The sequence below is a fragment of the Dicentrarchus labrax genome, unplaced genomic scaffold (assembly GCF_905237075.1).
Source record: "Dicentrarchus labrax unplaced genomic scaffold, dlabrax2021, whole genome shotgun sequence".
Taxonomy (NCBI): domain Eukaryota; kingdom Metazoa; phylum Chordata; class Actinopteri; family Moronidae; genus Dicentrarchus; species Dicentrarchus labrax.
In genome coordinates, this window is record NW_026136704.1 from 9,361,067 (window position 1) to 9,377,671 (window position 16,605).

The 16,605-nt window shown below is 40.0% G+C and overlaps 1 protein-coding gene across 1 annotated transcript in view; it reads left to right on the top strand.

The window, feature by feature from the left end:
* Positions 1-4,115: 4,115 nt before the first annotated feature.
* The window catches only part of pik3cb (phosphatidylinositol-4,5-bisphosphate 3-kinase, catalytic subunit beta), a 54,905-nt gene continuing 42,415 nt past the window's right edge, over positions 4,116-16,605 (top strand). The window contains exon 1 of the mRNA XM_051397265.1: positions 4,116-4,393. The gene's annotated coding sequence lies outside the window, so the exon portion shown is untranslated. The remainder of the gene's footprint in view (positions 4,394-16,605) is intronic.

Here is a 16,605-nt window from a genome sequence, read left to right on the forward strand (position 1 = left end):
CTGAACAGACAAAGAAAAGAACACATTTACCAGCTTTTGGCTGATGTTAATTTGTGCTGTGGATGTGGCGGAACTGGCCAGCTTATACTGTAAAGGGAAATGCGATAAAATGTTTCCGTCCTCTTGATTATGAGCTGCAAATTGCTTTGTCGGGATTTAAATGGCAGGTCTTTTCCCATCGTGCACTGATGGAGGCTATTTTTAAACCTCTTTCCTTTCGCCCCCTAAAAACTTCCGCAGGGTTGGCAACAAGAAGCTATTAGGATAACTTTTCTCCTGTTAACATTCCAATTAATCAAAGATGAAACCAAATTCCCACAGGGATCATTAAGGGCCAGCACCTGTTCTTCTGATACTGTATAATAAACCAGTACAACTTCTTGGTCAGACCTTGGCTGACCTCTGGGGACGGTGTGAGACACATAATCACTGCAAGCCACTTATACATCAGCCCACTATCAGTAATAGAAATATAACCTCATGCGGATATGAATGCCAAACACTGAGCTTATTTCACAACCAAAACAATTCCAAAATGCCTTTTTACTTATCAGGATTTCCTTCAATTTCAAAACAGTGCACTGAAGCCCTATTAGGATACAAATTGCAGGAGAGGTAATAACTTAATGACACATTCTTCAAATAAATAGTTATTGTAATAGCTCTCAATCGAATCTGTATTCCACTGTCATATTGTTTTTTTATTGGCATATAAATGATTTGTGAAGTAAGGCTCTCTCTATTGGCTATAACATACACATGCAAAACAGGAAGTTGGCCTCAGGCCTGACCCTTGCCCCGCCTCTATGTACATGCCAAACCCAGTCCCAGGTCAGATGTCAGACTCTGCAATCCAATTTTGGCCATATCTCTTTCAAGCAATTACATACCTCTTGGCAAGGCCTCACAATTAAACAAATGATGATATTTTGATATCCATAATTATACGCATTCACATAAGGTACCCTTTCAAGTTAAATATGCTTTTTATTACATGCTTATCATCTGTGATGAGATTATGCACAGTGTGGGTTTGGACTGAGTTAGGGTACATTTAATCAAATAAGAGGAGCAGTAATGGAAGCATGCTGGACCCAGGACTACACTACATAGGCTGCTCCCTTTGAGCCCAGCTTATGTTTAGCAAATTTCAGACAATGAGAACGTTATGAGGAAGACTGTGAGGGAGAGCCTTTAACCCCTGCCCACCAGGTCAAACACATGGCATATGGCACAATTTTTGTGTCACTGATGAAGTGCACCACACAAACTTGTGGCCTAGAAGATGGTTTAAATGGAGGTATCTCTGGCTAAACTAGTTACAGTTGATGGTATGGTTCTGATCATGGTGTGATCTGGTGATCCTTTTCAGGGCCAGCTATATACATGGCAGGGTAACGAGGCAAGTATCCACGTGCGGTTATGACACTGAATACCATCATTCAACCTTCATTGAAAACAGTCACACTGGGAACATAATTTTTTACAGAAGTCACCCAAATGTGCTCATTCTGAAAGAGTAATCTTTGGCTCTCCTTTGAAACTGACGTACTTTGTAAGTTTAAGTGTGTTGTGTGGGTCGTTGCTGCCCCCTTGTGGTACGAGAAAGACCATCATTTTATAATGTGACTCAGCTCTTCCTGTTGCTTGAATCAGCCGGAATAATGTTATCCTAAGGACCAGACACCATTAAAAGACTATAAAACACAGTCTACAACAATTTAGATTCAAACAAAGATTTTCATGTTTTTAAATCATGGTTATTGTGCTGTGTGATTTATTGAGTATTTATAAAAGAACCAAAGTTATATGTATATCAAAATAACCCCCCACACACATATAAGTCAGCAATTGATACAGATGTATGTATGACATTGCATCTTGTGTTAAAAGGTAAGTGAGTGTCTTAAGAACAACTGCATTTCCAACAACCATACAGTGAAAAGCTTATAATAAGATATTACCTCTAGTTTGTGATAGCCTAATACTCTACACAGTTACATCCTAACAAACCCCCAGAGGATTAATATAGGCAAGACCTGAACTAGTTTTCACAAGGAATTTATCTCTAACAATTAAAGGCTGACAGCAAGAGCGCCATTTGTAAATCTTGTTAAAAGAAAAAGGCCATTTTCAAATAAGATTCTTTGACATGTCACAGTAGAAAAAGAACACCTCTACTTTCCAAAATGACAAAATATGTGCTGTGAAAAAGGCCTACTGTTAATGTTGGTTTTAATACTTTGAGAGGAGGATCATTTCAGTGAGGTTGTAGAACCAAACTAAAACTTTAAAAACAATTGTCCTTTCCCCCTAAAGTCTGGTCAAATCGATGATTAGAGGCGAGTCCTTACACAGGAACGTTGCTGTATTGTGCTGCCCTTGAGCAAGACATTCAACAGTCAGCTGCTCCAGTGGAGCTGCTCTGTGGCCAACTGTGGTCTTACTGGGAGACATCTAGCTGTGAATGTGTGTGAGCTGGGTATTCCCGTAAGGAGCAGCTGTGCCAAACCATTGAGACACTGTACTTTCACATATGTCTTGACTAATGGTCCTGTGTGTACAAAAGGTTAATCAGCATTTGTCAAACTCCTAACATTTGCATTGACAACCAATAAAATCATTCCTACATATCAGTGATGAATAATAACCCATTTGCTCAGCAGAGGGCACCAAAGCTCAGTTTACTGTCAGACTGGACGCTTTTGTAAGGTTGTACATATTTCGTAAAGATAAAAAATGGAGCATCAACAACAATAAGGATATGTTGTTGCTTTATTTGGGGGTTAAAAGCTAAGCAAAAGATGAATGACAGCTACAGAGACGTATTGGCTCATGTAGGTTATAACCCGACTGAATGTGCTGCTGGACAAATACATTCACTCGGCTTTCTTGAAGAGGAGGTTGGAAAAGATTGTGTTTCCGGGTGAAATCACTGCTCAGAAGTTTTATGCCGGTGGTATGCGGTTACTGGTAGAAAGCCGGCTGCCCTCCATACCTCAACCGGAGAACTGCACCAATCAGCTTCAGATAGACAGAATAAAACCAGAAGACAGGAGAAGTGACCTTCACAATAAAAGTCTCGATTTCATTCAAGAGTTTTCTATTTTTTAAAAAAAGAAATAAATGCAGACTGTGTTAGTTTATTGTAAATGTCCATTAATATGCAGCCATATGTTATGTTGCTATTGTTTCATAATGTATTTATACTGATTGAAACCCTGGACCAAATATATTTAGCTAATGTTGTTTTCTTTAATATTCTACAGAGTCACAGACTGATGCTGTAATCTGGAAACAAACCCTGAAGCTGCTTCAGTAAATAAAGTAGCCCTCTCTCAAACCCCTGGGTACATTTATTGAGACATTTTCTGATTCCCAGCTGTGAACCCTACATTACATTACTTTACACAAAAACTCATCTGGTTGGTAGTCAGTCAGGCATTGCTGGATCTGTATCATAGAGCTCACAGGCCTCATAAGGAGGCAACAATTCCCTGTTGAGACCAGGTTACACAAGTCCTGAGGATAATCAATATAGACAGTATTTATTTCTCACACATTCTATGTATTTGCACGGTGTTAGAGTCAGACAAACAAATCTGTATGGCAAGATTTTGAATTTGAATGCTGAAATGAACAGTGACGAAGTAGAAGTGGAAAGGCCTAATGCAGTAATATATTGTGTTGATTTGTAGGATGTTTCTGTGTTGTACTTTCTAGGTGACTGTTTAAGTGTAGGCCTGCTCAGTGGTGTGTATTTGTATGTGTAGGGTGTATCTGTAGCTGAAATACAACCACCCACGATGGCTTTCACGCGTTATCTCGGTATGATTTTTATTCACGTTTAAACTAAAGCAGTAGCCTGCAAATAATATCTGCCCAACTTGAGTCTCCAGTTCAGAGTCAATGGAGCAACCTCTAAAAATGCAATCTGAAGATATTATCATTTAATCTTCATGCTCGAGTTGCCATACAGTTTATACAACGGACTTCGCTTAAGAATAAAACTATGTGGTTTTCCTTTTAAACTCGAGGCTACTGCCGGTCATCGGTGCGGGCTTTTTATTTTGAACATGCTGAGCGGATGGTCCTGTTCCTCCGTTACACTCTCACACTTGACAGTGGCGGCGGAGGGAGAGCTGGCGGAGGAAAAGGCAGCAGCGGTGGTGGTTCACCTTCTCAAACAAACAGGAAGCAAGACAGCGCTCCTGTCCACCTGCGACATCTGTGTCCTGCGTAAGGAGACAGCCTGCGTGGACTGCGTGGCTCGTATGTAACGCAGACTTTTTTTAATTGAAACTACTCCATCGTGAAGACTGCGTTATTAACTTTCAGCGGGTTGTTGGTCCGGTACATTGTTCAGCGACCTCACGCCAAAGAGTGACTAAAGGTAAGTCGCAACTTGTTCTTTTTGTGTGATTGATTTGAGCCCCGTACTTTTCGCTTGCCGAGTGAGGACCTCACGCCAAACTCCGTTCATCAATCTGCCAATTGACTGTCGCATTGCTTACGCTATCCGTACGCAATCATAGTACTCGCATTTTAATTCGACATTTAACCAGTAAACTAGTTAATCGACCTTTATTTTTGGATCAAATGAATTCGGTGTAATTGTTTGATCGTTTATTGCCATAAAGCAACGTTCACTATAATGGATTGTGATGGGCGGCGCCAGCGAACACAGTTTTTAAGTTGCAATTGTATCAATATCAAGAGTTATTCCCGGGTATAAGAATATGCCGAATGTCCCAGGAGACCTTGTGGATCTGTCAAGGGTTCGACATTTGTTTGGAGAGTTGTTGACTTGGGTCGCTACCCGATACAACAACAAACTTATTACATTTCTGAACCGAGTTTGTTCAGTGCTCCCTCCATAAGAGCACATAACAGAATGTAGCATTCCGGAGTGATTATACCTCTACAGAGGTGAATCTCATAAGTGCTTGTAGGGCCTCTTGTAACAGTATTGTTGTGTTTTTTGGGTAGGACAGTGGGTTAACTTTTTTTTTTTTACATCAATGACAGAGGCACTTTTGCCATCTTAGGCAGCTTCGTCACAGGTCCCAGCCTCTAAACTCTATTTAGTTTGTATTAAATGCAACAGTGAAATTAGTTATTTTGGTATTATGAATCCTTTAAGTCTTAGATCCTGTCTAATAAGACAAGACTGTTGTCTAGCATTAGGTGCATCCTCTTTTTGTGATCATTTAGTTTTCAACCATTATTTTTCTCATTATGATAGAGATCCTCTTGATGTTCTTCAGTGACCCCTGGGCCCTGGTCCCAGTTTCAGGAAGCACTCATCTATGAACTCAAAAGTAGATCATGCTTGTTACCCTAAGCTGCGTCACTGATGACAAGTTTTATTGAAAGAGGATATGAAACTTTGGAAACTAATTCATTTAGTCAGCTTTTCTGCCATATCTATATCAAGCTTTTGGTTTTATTTCAGTATCACACAGAAGTCAACAGAGACATATCTTCTAGGTTCGTTTATACCTATGATACTCCTGATGTAATGGAACTCAAGATGATTCATATAAACCATCATCCATCCAACAGTTGCCAACCAGCCATGGCTTGGAATGGGCAACAGTACACATCAGGCGTCTGTTAAGTACGTAACAGACAATTGTTGACTGACAGTTAGGGTACTTCTTTAGAACTGTTATAACTTTGGATTCAGGTTTCGGCCCGTTTTGAAACCCAGCCAATCTCTTTCTCACTAAACAAAATGGGTCAGTGCCAACTGTATTGCATGTTTGTACCTGAATACGTGGAAACTGTAACTGTGACTGTCTGCTTTTGTGTGTGTGTTTGCATGTTTGTGTTCAGCAACAACACATCCTCAGGCTCTGTTTTCCTTAAAGCCCCAATGCTCTTCATCCATGATACACCAACAAAAAGGAATTTGTGAATTAGTTTAGTTTGGGCTTAATCTGAGCCAGTCGGTCTGTGGTGATAATGTCAGGCAACACAAGAAGGAACATGTAACAAATGCAACTTTGTGTGTGTGTGTGTGTGTGTGTGTGTGTGTGTGTGTGTGTGTGTGTTATGCCCTCATGTGTACTTAAACTTAAACTTAAAGTCAGCACCTAGCCAGAGGGTGAGCATTACGGTGTTAATATGATGTGAGATGAGAGAGAGTAGATATTTTACTATACCCTTTCTCCAGAAGCTAATATCAATTTGATATCTCTTGCTGTATCAGGACATCACAGGCAATAATTAAAATCAATGAGCTGTACTTCTTTATGGCAATATTGGATATTATATTTACAGTAATTCATTCTCCAAATTAACCAAAAACAGGCGATCCTTCTGGTTATTTGGTTTTAATTTCCAGAAAATGTACTTTATCACAATATAATGAGATACATCTTGATTCATCTTTACATTATACAGTATCATGACAAAGGACTTTATCCAAATCACCCGCCCCTAACCTAGCTTGAGGCGCTTGTGTTCCACTGGAGTGTTTTATGTCATGTGAGACATTTCCCGTTCAGTCGTCTAACACACTCACACACAGACATACATACATAACTTTAAAGATTATTTGACAGTTCAGTAGTCTTAATTTCCAGAGGTATTGTCTTTCAGTGATATAGGCATTTAAAGGCATCTTAACAGCATTCACACACATTTCCACCTGTGCCATCGCACACCGTTTATTACTTAAACTGGGATCGATGCTTGCAGAGAGAGGATTTTAGAACCACACAGCAAAGAAGAGAAAGAGGAGAAGAATTTCCCCAAGACATTTAGCCAATATTTGCTGTTTTTTAGTTTAGTATCGCCACAGCATTACCGCTCTCTGAAACACTGTTGCCCAGTTGGTGCGTTCAAGTATGTAATTTTGATCAGGCAGTGGTCTGGGCTGCCCTGCATGGTCTGCTGTCAGGCCTCCTCTGAGGTAAAGTTAGAGAACACTGATAAGACTAACTGACGTCACTCCACAGACATCAGCCAACAATGCAGCTATTTACTGCAAGCCAGATTTAGTCCCAAAGCAGGCCTCTCCCGAGAAACTGGGCACAAATGAAAGCAGAATTCTAAATAAGTGTGTCGCAAAAACGTTTTGCAGCTTTGGTGACGTCCATGTCCTTTATTATTGGCCTCACAAAGTTGAACAGTACTGTAAAGTGAGGTCCATTTCTGTCTGATTGGATTGTGGTTTAAGATTGATACCTGAGCGATACAGGGCGTTTGGTGCTGAATTATCAGAGCGAAAGATTCACAGAAGATGGACGTCAACTGCATACAATTGTATGATTCTGGTCTTAATGACTAAAATGTGAGTTACATTTTAGAGCAAGAAGTCGGTGTGTTTGGTGTCAGTAATCAGAACAATAATACAGTTTATTGCTGTAGCATGTTTCACTGTGCTCAAAGACTCTTCAAGTGTTAAGCACATCAGAACATCAGGGTGTAATGGTAACACTAAACATACAGTGTAGTCTGCAGGTTTTTGGACAGTGATATGTTTTTCATTGTTTTGGCTCTACTCCACCATGTTGGATTTCAAATGAAACCATGAGAATGAGGTGAAAATGCTGACTGTCAACTGTAAGGGTGTTCACATGCATATTGGGTGAACAGTGTGGGAAAGTTTTAAGTCAACACTTCGATGTTTTAGTGATTGCCTCATTTCAAATCCAGTGCCCTGGACTTGCACACTGTCTTAACAGTTACAGACTGAACTGATATACAACTAAATATACTGAAATGATTGTAAGACAGTGGGGTCAGGGTTTAAATCCACATCAGACCAGTTCTGTGTGTATTGAGCCAGTGGTCCTTGACCAGCTGATTTGTGCGTGACAGATATGTTCCCTACCTTTGAGTTTCTGTCTCACTGATTGCCCGCTGTGCTTGAATGTTGCCAGAGCTCTAAAAGGGAGCAATTTTTATACTGCATAGAGACTGAGAAAATGTTTTGTTTTCCAGTGTATTTGTTAGAACACATTTATATGAAACGCCTACATATTCTTTTTTTAAGAGACCCACTTTTGCAACCTGAATTGTAAACTCTATTGTCACTGTGTGTGTGTGTGTGTGTGTGTGTGTGTGTGTGTGTGTGTGTGTGTGTGTGTGTGTGTGTGTGTGTGTGTGTGTGTGTGTGTGTGTGTGTGTGTGTGTGTGTGGCAACTGCTGTCACTTACTGTTTGTACTATCCCCCATATAATCTTTTTCTCCCTCTCCATCCCCCGTGTTTCTCTCCCCCTTTCACTCTCTGGCTCTCATTCACACTTCCTGCTGTTACACTTTTAATGTAATCACCCTTCATTACAGTGAAAGGCTTGCGTAACATCCTTTCAAAGAGTAGTATAAAAGAGAGTCCGTAGACCTGTTGGTTTTTGTTTGTCTTTTTTGTATTTGTATGTGAGTGTGTGCAAGCTGGCTTACACAATGTGCCTGCTAGCTTGCATGTTCACAGAATCTCATCTACTGTCAGTACTGACCAAGGACAAGGAACATTCAGTATTCACTAAAACCAAGTGCAACTGTACCATGCTGTGCTTATTATATAACTATACATAGAAATGGAAATTGCCGTAACAAGAAATGTGACTGACTGTGAGATAAGAGCAGCTTTCTGGAATTCTCCACTTTGCTGCTCAGCAGGCCGGGACCTGCCAAGGAATGCAAGGAAGACAGCAGGAGAGGGCGAGAGGGAGATGTAATGAACAGAGAGAGAAATGCCAGAGATGGTACAGTGAAATATATGTGAGACAAGTTTTAAATTGAATGTGTCTGAAGTACAGGAGTCTACACAATAACATAATAAACTAACGGCTCCCTTTAATTCCCAGTGATTCATTTACACACAGAGCACAAACACATTATTAGATGCAGAGGTATAAATCAGGATTAAGATGCTCCTGGTGCAGATTTAGTTAGAGACACATTCTAACACATTTATTCTGAAGTGCAAAGGCCAGGAGCCAACTCGGGGCTTGAAAGCATTCTACTGCTACAAACAAACACACTCTCGCTTTTCTAATCGTACTGCAACTGGAGTTTGTTACTGGTTATCAAACAGTCTCAACCTAATACTGATGGCCTACATGAGCAAACCATCAGTGAGAAGATTGTCTATTTCTTTGTTGTTATTCTCAGTGCCTGCTAATGGGTCAGATTCAGCTTGAAATCAATATTTTAAAAAAAGGGGCAGTAGAAGCACTATCGCTTTTGTCCACAGGGGCCGTCAGAATCAACACAACATTCCCTTTTAGAGGTTTTAAGTCAGACCAGCTGTGAATTAAATTTGAAACATCATAGCATCTTTAATCACTTATGTGTGTAGGAAGTGCAGACTCCCTCAACATGCCACAGGTTGCCATGTGTGACACAGACATAGTGCTGTATGCCAGGATGTGGGGCTGGTGTGACGGTAATGTAGATTTGGTGTCTTCTTGCATTAAAAAGGTTGTTGTTCAGCTGTCAGCTCCTATTTGTTGCTTATTATCTTCTCCGACAGGTCCATTCCTTGACTTGGTGTATAATTGAGAAAGTCAGACAGTGAACATGAGTCAGAAATCCATGCAGACAGTGAGACAGTCAGTGCTGATGATATTTAGATTATCAACATTACAGCTGATCAAATATCAGAGAAGCATGTTATACAAGGTACAATGTTTAAAATAGCACACTCAAAAAAAAGCAAGTCATTTGATTGCATGTACTCTAGTTAATTATACACAAAGACAACCACTGACAGTGGTAAAACAGTTATTGGCTGTGCCTTGAATGAGGTGTGCACTTTCCCAACATCTCTGAAAACACAAGTTTGATGATATTGGGATTTTCTAGAGGACATCTGATCTAGGATTTGGAGTTTTGGAGCACATTCCTCATCAGACCCTGCCTGTATAAAAACATGGGGACATGTAGGCTATAACTTGAAGTTGATTTACTGGACACATATGTGTCATATGTGGGCTACTTAGGACCACCATGTCGACACAATTTAAAGGACTGGTTACTATAATTAAAACACAGTAAATACATATAATTAGGCTTTGTTTTATACTCAGAATCCACAGGCTATATATTCTCATGGTCTATATTTTCTTTTTGAACACTTTATTTATCCTTTTTCTTTTCTTTTATTAAAGGAGCATATATATATTGAGTAGCTGTTATCACATTTCATATTCCTGTCTATGGCAGGGACACAGATTATAATATAGATTTATTTATTTTCTTTATATCTAAGACTACATATTGACTGGGATTTGGGTCATGATAATGAAGCTTAAATGTTGTTTGTCTTGACCTATTGATTATAGGGGTGGGGAAAATAATCGATTCTTCGATGCATCGCGATTCTCTCTAGAATGATTCCGTCTCGATGCAGATAAGTTAATAATCGGTATTTTAAAAATTAAATTAGTTTGCGTGCTGCAACATTCTGTTCGCCTGCTGCAGAGCGCTACAGAAAACTCTCCTTTCTGCCTGCTGGTTCTTCGCCAACACGCATGCGCACCAAACACATGTGCAAGTTGTTTACATCCAAAGTTTAGTGGCGACAAAATGGCTGCGAGCGACAAACCTATACGGCCTGCACCAGCTTCTTTAAAAGCTGCGATATGGCAGCATTTTGGGTTCTATGAGGTCGATGGGAAGATGGACAAGACCTACACTGTGTAAGGTGTGTAGAAGTCATGCTTTTTGCACAATGTGTTGACATGCAAGCGGCATAAAATTGTGTAGCATAAAGGGTTATTTTTGTCTCAGGGATATGCTGCTTATTACCAATAACAGGAGGATTTTGTGTTTGAAGTCTTATTCTTATAATTGACTAGGAGCAGCTTTTCTTTAATGACATAGAAAAGAAAGATTAGAAAGAAAAGAAAAATGAATAGTTTTTTTTTTTTACATACTTCCATATTGTGTTAAAATGCAAGCTGCATTGTTCATAGAAAGTCATATTTGTGACAAGAAAAGCTTTTTCTCTAATAAAATATAGAGAAGGTAATTCATCAGTTGATTGTCTCTAATGAATATCACAAAAGTAGTAGGAAGTGATTAGCAAACTCTGAGTTGCAAACTATATATTTTAAGATCACGTATGAAAATGTACATTAAAAAATTGTTTCATCGAGATGCATCGATAATCGGGTATAGAATCAAATTGTTGACCTCTGAATCGTAATTGAATCGTGAGGTGCCAAAAGATTCCCACCCCTAATTGATTACATTTTATTTAGAAGGGGAAGATTTTAACTTAATGATGTCAGCTACATCATATTTAATATTATTATATTCTGAATGCAGGACATCCAAAAATGTCAGCTGTCAGAGTTCCCTGAATGTTTAAAGATTTGGGGGGTATGAAGGCAGGATGCATATATTTAAAGGTATATGTGAGGCTATGGAGGTGTATATTATAGTGTGTGCAAAGATAGATAACTTTTGTCGCAGTTAAGCATCAGCGAGCTGTGTGACAGTTCTCTGTTAAAACCCACTGACTGGTTTGAGGTCAAACGTTAGTTGCAGCTACAGTGGAGACTCAATGCACACAAATAAGCAAAGGCCAACAATTGTTTTGAGTTGAGTTTTTCGGAAACCAGAGTATGATTATGATGTCACATATTGCAAAAAAGATAAAAAATAATTTCCTAACCACTTTGGAACAGGTATAACCTACTTCAGGTGACATTTGGAAATTATGTCACAACTAAGGTGATGCTGCCTGATGTGCACTGTTTTTTTGTTTTTCTCTAACCCACTGCATCTACATTTAGACAGTATCTCTGTTGTCAATGGTGCAAGCTATGACTGAATGGGAATTGACTATTTAAACACACAACAGATGTTCCAAATAAAGTCTTCTAGTTGTTGTTATTTGCAGGTACTTAAGTTTACATATTCAAATAACACTCACAATCCCAGTGTGTTAGTCACGTTAGTCTGTATGTGAGCCAAAATGGAACATGATAAAAGAAGAAGCCTTCTGGCTAATTATTAAACTCTTTGCAAAAGGAAAAGGTTTTAATGATTTGTTCATCATTCAGATTAATAAATCAAACTTTGTGATGAACAAATGAAAGAGCCAGGCATCTGTAGTATGAAACCTATGGTTGCCTTGCTCGTTCGCTGTCGCCTTGCAAGTATAATAGCTTGATGCGGTAACCGTGCTGACCCTAGCTGCTTAGATCACGTTGGGTTATGCCGGCTCCAGCCTCCTCTCTGTAACCTGAGAATTCAAAACCTCGGCTTCGCATCTCTATGGCAACGCTTCCTCCCAGTGCAGGTCCCTTGTCTGCAACTGCTGATGATATGACACACGCACAGTCTGTCCCACACACAGACTGTTGAGCACGCGTTGAGCCTTGTGATATCTTAATATGCATATAGCCCTATGGTTAAATGTGCATGTTACATAAATACTGAGGTGCGCTCACATGCTGCCATCCTACCAACATTCCTCCACCCACATATCCACATATAACTTAAAAACACTGGTTACATTTTTATGCCTATAAAAATGTGATGATGCACAAGATGAGTGGTGTGGGGTACAGTATAGTGAGGAATGATTATTTTGTCTCGCTGCAATAAGATTGTCACATGATGTATGGAAACCTTTTGAGAAAATGGGGACAGGAGTAGATGTGTCCTCATATTAAGCTCTATAGCTTCAGTGTGCACCAAGTTTTGCACCAAAGGGATGATCACATTTGCCTTCTGCTGGGTACCAAACCATACTTTTATGGCACATACCGAATTGTATCGATGCTACCGAATATTGAAAAATGTCTTGTCATTTGGTACCAAATTTCAATACCAACTGAGTAAAACTCATCAGCGTCAGTGTGGTGCCAGTTAGCACCAGCGTGCTGTCTAAAATTACACCCAGATTTTCCACCAGCTGCTTATCTGCACGGACAGTTAAGTGAACTTTGTACTGGCTGTCAGTGCAGCTAACCTGTATCTGCTCATCGTGAGTCAGTTCACCTCATCGTCCTCTGCTCGCCACCGCAGGGGTAGACAGGAAAGAAACACACTGAAGTTGACTGTGAATTGTTGTCACACTGACACCATTTACCAGTACCATAAACATCCCCCACACAGTCATTTCCTTTTAGACTACGTATTGCTGCCATACTATTTGTTATTAATGCTCCTATTGGCAGTTATGTATAGTTTTTATATAGTCAAATACTGCACAGATATTTAGTTCCTTCATTTTAGTCCAGCTATCCAGGTTGAGTAAAGTGTTTTTGTTAAAATGAATTTGTTAGAATTGGTATTGGAAAAAAGCATCTTTCAGAAACCGGTATCGAAGTCAAAGTATCGTTATCGGTACAAGTATTGAAAATTTTACCCAGCTCTACATTTGTCTTGAGCTGCGTTAAATAACTTTCAAAGGGGTATTGTGCAAATTCACGCTGTCCTCATGATGTCATTATTACATCCACAAGCCTGGACAGTGTTAAGAGCTTATCTTCCCCTCTCAACCCCTCTTTCCCTTCCTCCTGTTAAACTGTATGACCTTTGACTTATTTCAGCCAACTACATCAATGTGTTTCTGCCTGTGTTGCAATTATGGTGTGACACTTTTGTTTTGGCCTGTGCCCGTGTGTGTGTGTGTGTGTGTGTGTGTGTGTGTGTGTGTGTGTGTGTGTGTGTGTGTTTGCGTGTGTTTGCGTGTGCTTGCGTTTGCTTGCTTGTGTGTGTGTTTGTCTTCTGAGTGAGCAGCGGCGCTATACCCCAGTCGGAGGTGGACCTTTGCTCAGTCAGGCAGCCGGAAGGTAACTGATTTACAGCGTCCTAGGGGAACTTTTGAGAATACACACAGAGACACACTCACACTCCACCCACCTAAGGGCAGTTTCACAATAGCACCTATAAATAGAGACTGAAGCAAGCAGCTAAATAAAGGGAGACGGGGAAGAAGTGGGTAAAGGCCATGGGTACACAGCCACCACACAGAGATGCATTGATTGGAATACTTTACATAAAATATTTCAAACTTTGCCTTGATTGCAGTAAAGTGTGTGTGTGTGTGTGTGTGTGTGTGTGTGTGTGTGTGTGTGTGTGTGTGTGTGTGTGTGTGTGTGTGTGTGTGTGTGTGTGTGTGTGTGTGTGTGTGTGTGTGTGTGTGTGTGTGTGTGTGTGTGTGTGTGTGTGTGTGTGTGTGTGTGTGTTTCTCTCTCATGTTTCTCTGTGATGGAGTGTTATAAACATCCCACTGTGCTAATGAGTGGGCATGTATTGTTTTTAGAAATGGACAGACAGTGCTCTTTTGTTTACGGTGAGGCAGTGATGACGCATGGTCAAATGTAATGGCCCTTCAGACCACACTTGGTTTGGGGAGTGTGTGAAATGTGTGTACTGGTGCATTCCTCTTGCATTCCTTCTGCATGTTTTAAGCTCATTACCTAAATTGTCTTTACTCTCCAGAGACTAAAAACTAACTGGAGATCCATCCCAGTGAGTGCATTTCTTGACATCTTGCGGTATTTTTTGTAAGCTTGGCTAAAGCAGCTGTGAACTTGTTGCATCTAATGTGTCCATGCTATATTTGCTTATGTTTATGCCCTGGGGTGAAGTCATTGGTTCCTGAAGAAGACAATGGCGCAGTTTCAAGAGAGCCTTTCAGGAGATTTGTTTTATTATGCAACCCCTCAGGGCCAGAAAAAAACCCCACCTTTTTATAGTAGGTGCTATCACCTGCCCTTTACTGCCTGAAGGTTGTAGGAAAATTATATTTAGGAGAATGGCAAGGAGTGAAAGCATGATCAGTTCAGTGAGCGCATATTGGCAGAGGTGCGTGTATGCAAGTGCCCCAAGGTGAGGGGCAGTAAGAGACTTGGCTGCTGATGAAGCCCACAGTCATTCAGCATTTGCATTTTTGCATTCCTCACATTCCTGTACCAGAGGATGGGTGGAGGAGAGGAAGGGTGTGTGTGTGTGTGTGTTGGGGTGGAGGGGGGGGTGAGAAAGTCATATCAAAGTTAGATTCTCACTGTGGTGTTTGTACAATGATAAGAGTGACAACAATTTGTGGGGAGGGTCTGAGGAGAAACCTTGTTTTCTTTTTGTTTGTGGGTGTATGTGTGAGTTAATCCTCCCGGATTGAGTAGAGTGTATGTATAGACGTAATTCCTCTTGCGTAAGAAACACTAGATACACTAGAGCAACACTTGAAGCTAACGTCACTATCCAGAAATTGTTTTCCTTGTGCTCTAATCCCTGAAAAATAACCTGAAGTTAGTGAATGTCTTCAGTAGCTTAAACAGACTTGTTGCAGTGGTCATCCCTGACTGCCTATACAATACTCTGAAAAGGTAATGGAATTGAAATGTGTTACTTATAACAAAGCTACTACTGAGCACTATGATACAATTTAATTGCACTGTAACATTTTCTTGCAAATAAAGTACAGGCCAGAAATGATTATTGATAACTCTAAATACTACAACGCACACATTTTCTTGAATTTAAGTGACCAAGAGCTAACAACCATACAATTCTGCATTTGTCAAACTATTGCATTTCTGCTGTACACAGTAGATCGAAACTTAAATAGTTTTCCAAATTGTAGATTTGAAATTGTAGTGTTAAAATAGGTTTGTGTAGGAATCTTTGTCGTAGTTTATCTTAGCGTTAGCTTTTACCATTGTTATGGAAAGATAATCTCATATAGCAAACATGTTGAACATGTTAAACTGATTATGAATTAGATTTACTTCTATAAAGATGAGTAGATAAAAATACAACCTCAATAAATATGTCAGTAGTGTAAAAAGTTAGCATCTTATGAGTTATTTGCTCTTGTTGGGAAGAAAAGTTTATCTTAAGTAATAGCAGCAACAAACCCCAAACTTCATGCTGGATCACTAAAGAAATCCATTTAGAGATGTTGGTCATTTTTACATTTTATTATTAAACATCATCAGACATAAAACAAACTCAAGGCTCATTGACTTTACAGGGAAGCTGTTCCCAGAGAACAGCGGCAGAGCTAACTTTGTGGTTTGGCCTGCAGCAAAAACGTCATCACTGAACCGCGCCATAGTGAACCCTCTGTCTGTCTTGCTCTCTCAATTTCTCCTAAAGTCACTGTAACCCACACTCACAGTTTCTGTGGAACATGTGATGCTCTGAGCTGAATCCAGTCAGAGAGTTAAACATTGACTGTCTCTGGCCTGAGATTATATCATTGCGTTAAACAGCACACTTCCTGGAACTGGACATCTCACATGCGGTTTTACTGTAGTTGTGTGTGGACACAAAATCATTTTTATAGCCCGTTTTCTGGGGGAAACCCAGAGTCTCGTCTCTTTCTATTAATTTGTCCTCCACTCCCGTTGTAAGGGTATAAATATCACGGTGTCTGTACATAAAACATCTCCGACTCATACACACTCACCACAGTTGTTTTTGTGAACCTCGCTGTGTCACACCCTGGTAAACAAGATAGAGCATCTTAACCACTGGGGAAAAACAGGAAGTTTACTGACCTCAATCAGAGTGTGTGCATTGCGTATCATCAGCGTGTATGGTCTCCCTGTGTGTTTTTTGCCCACAGTATATTTGTTTACCATATCGCTCAGTTCACATCTTGGTCTCCATAGTTGCAACTGT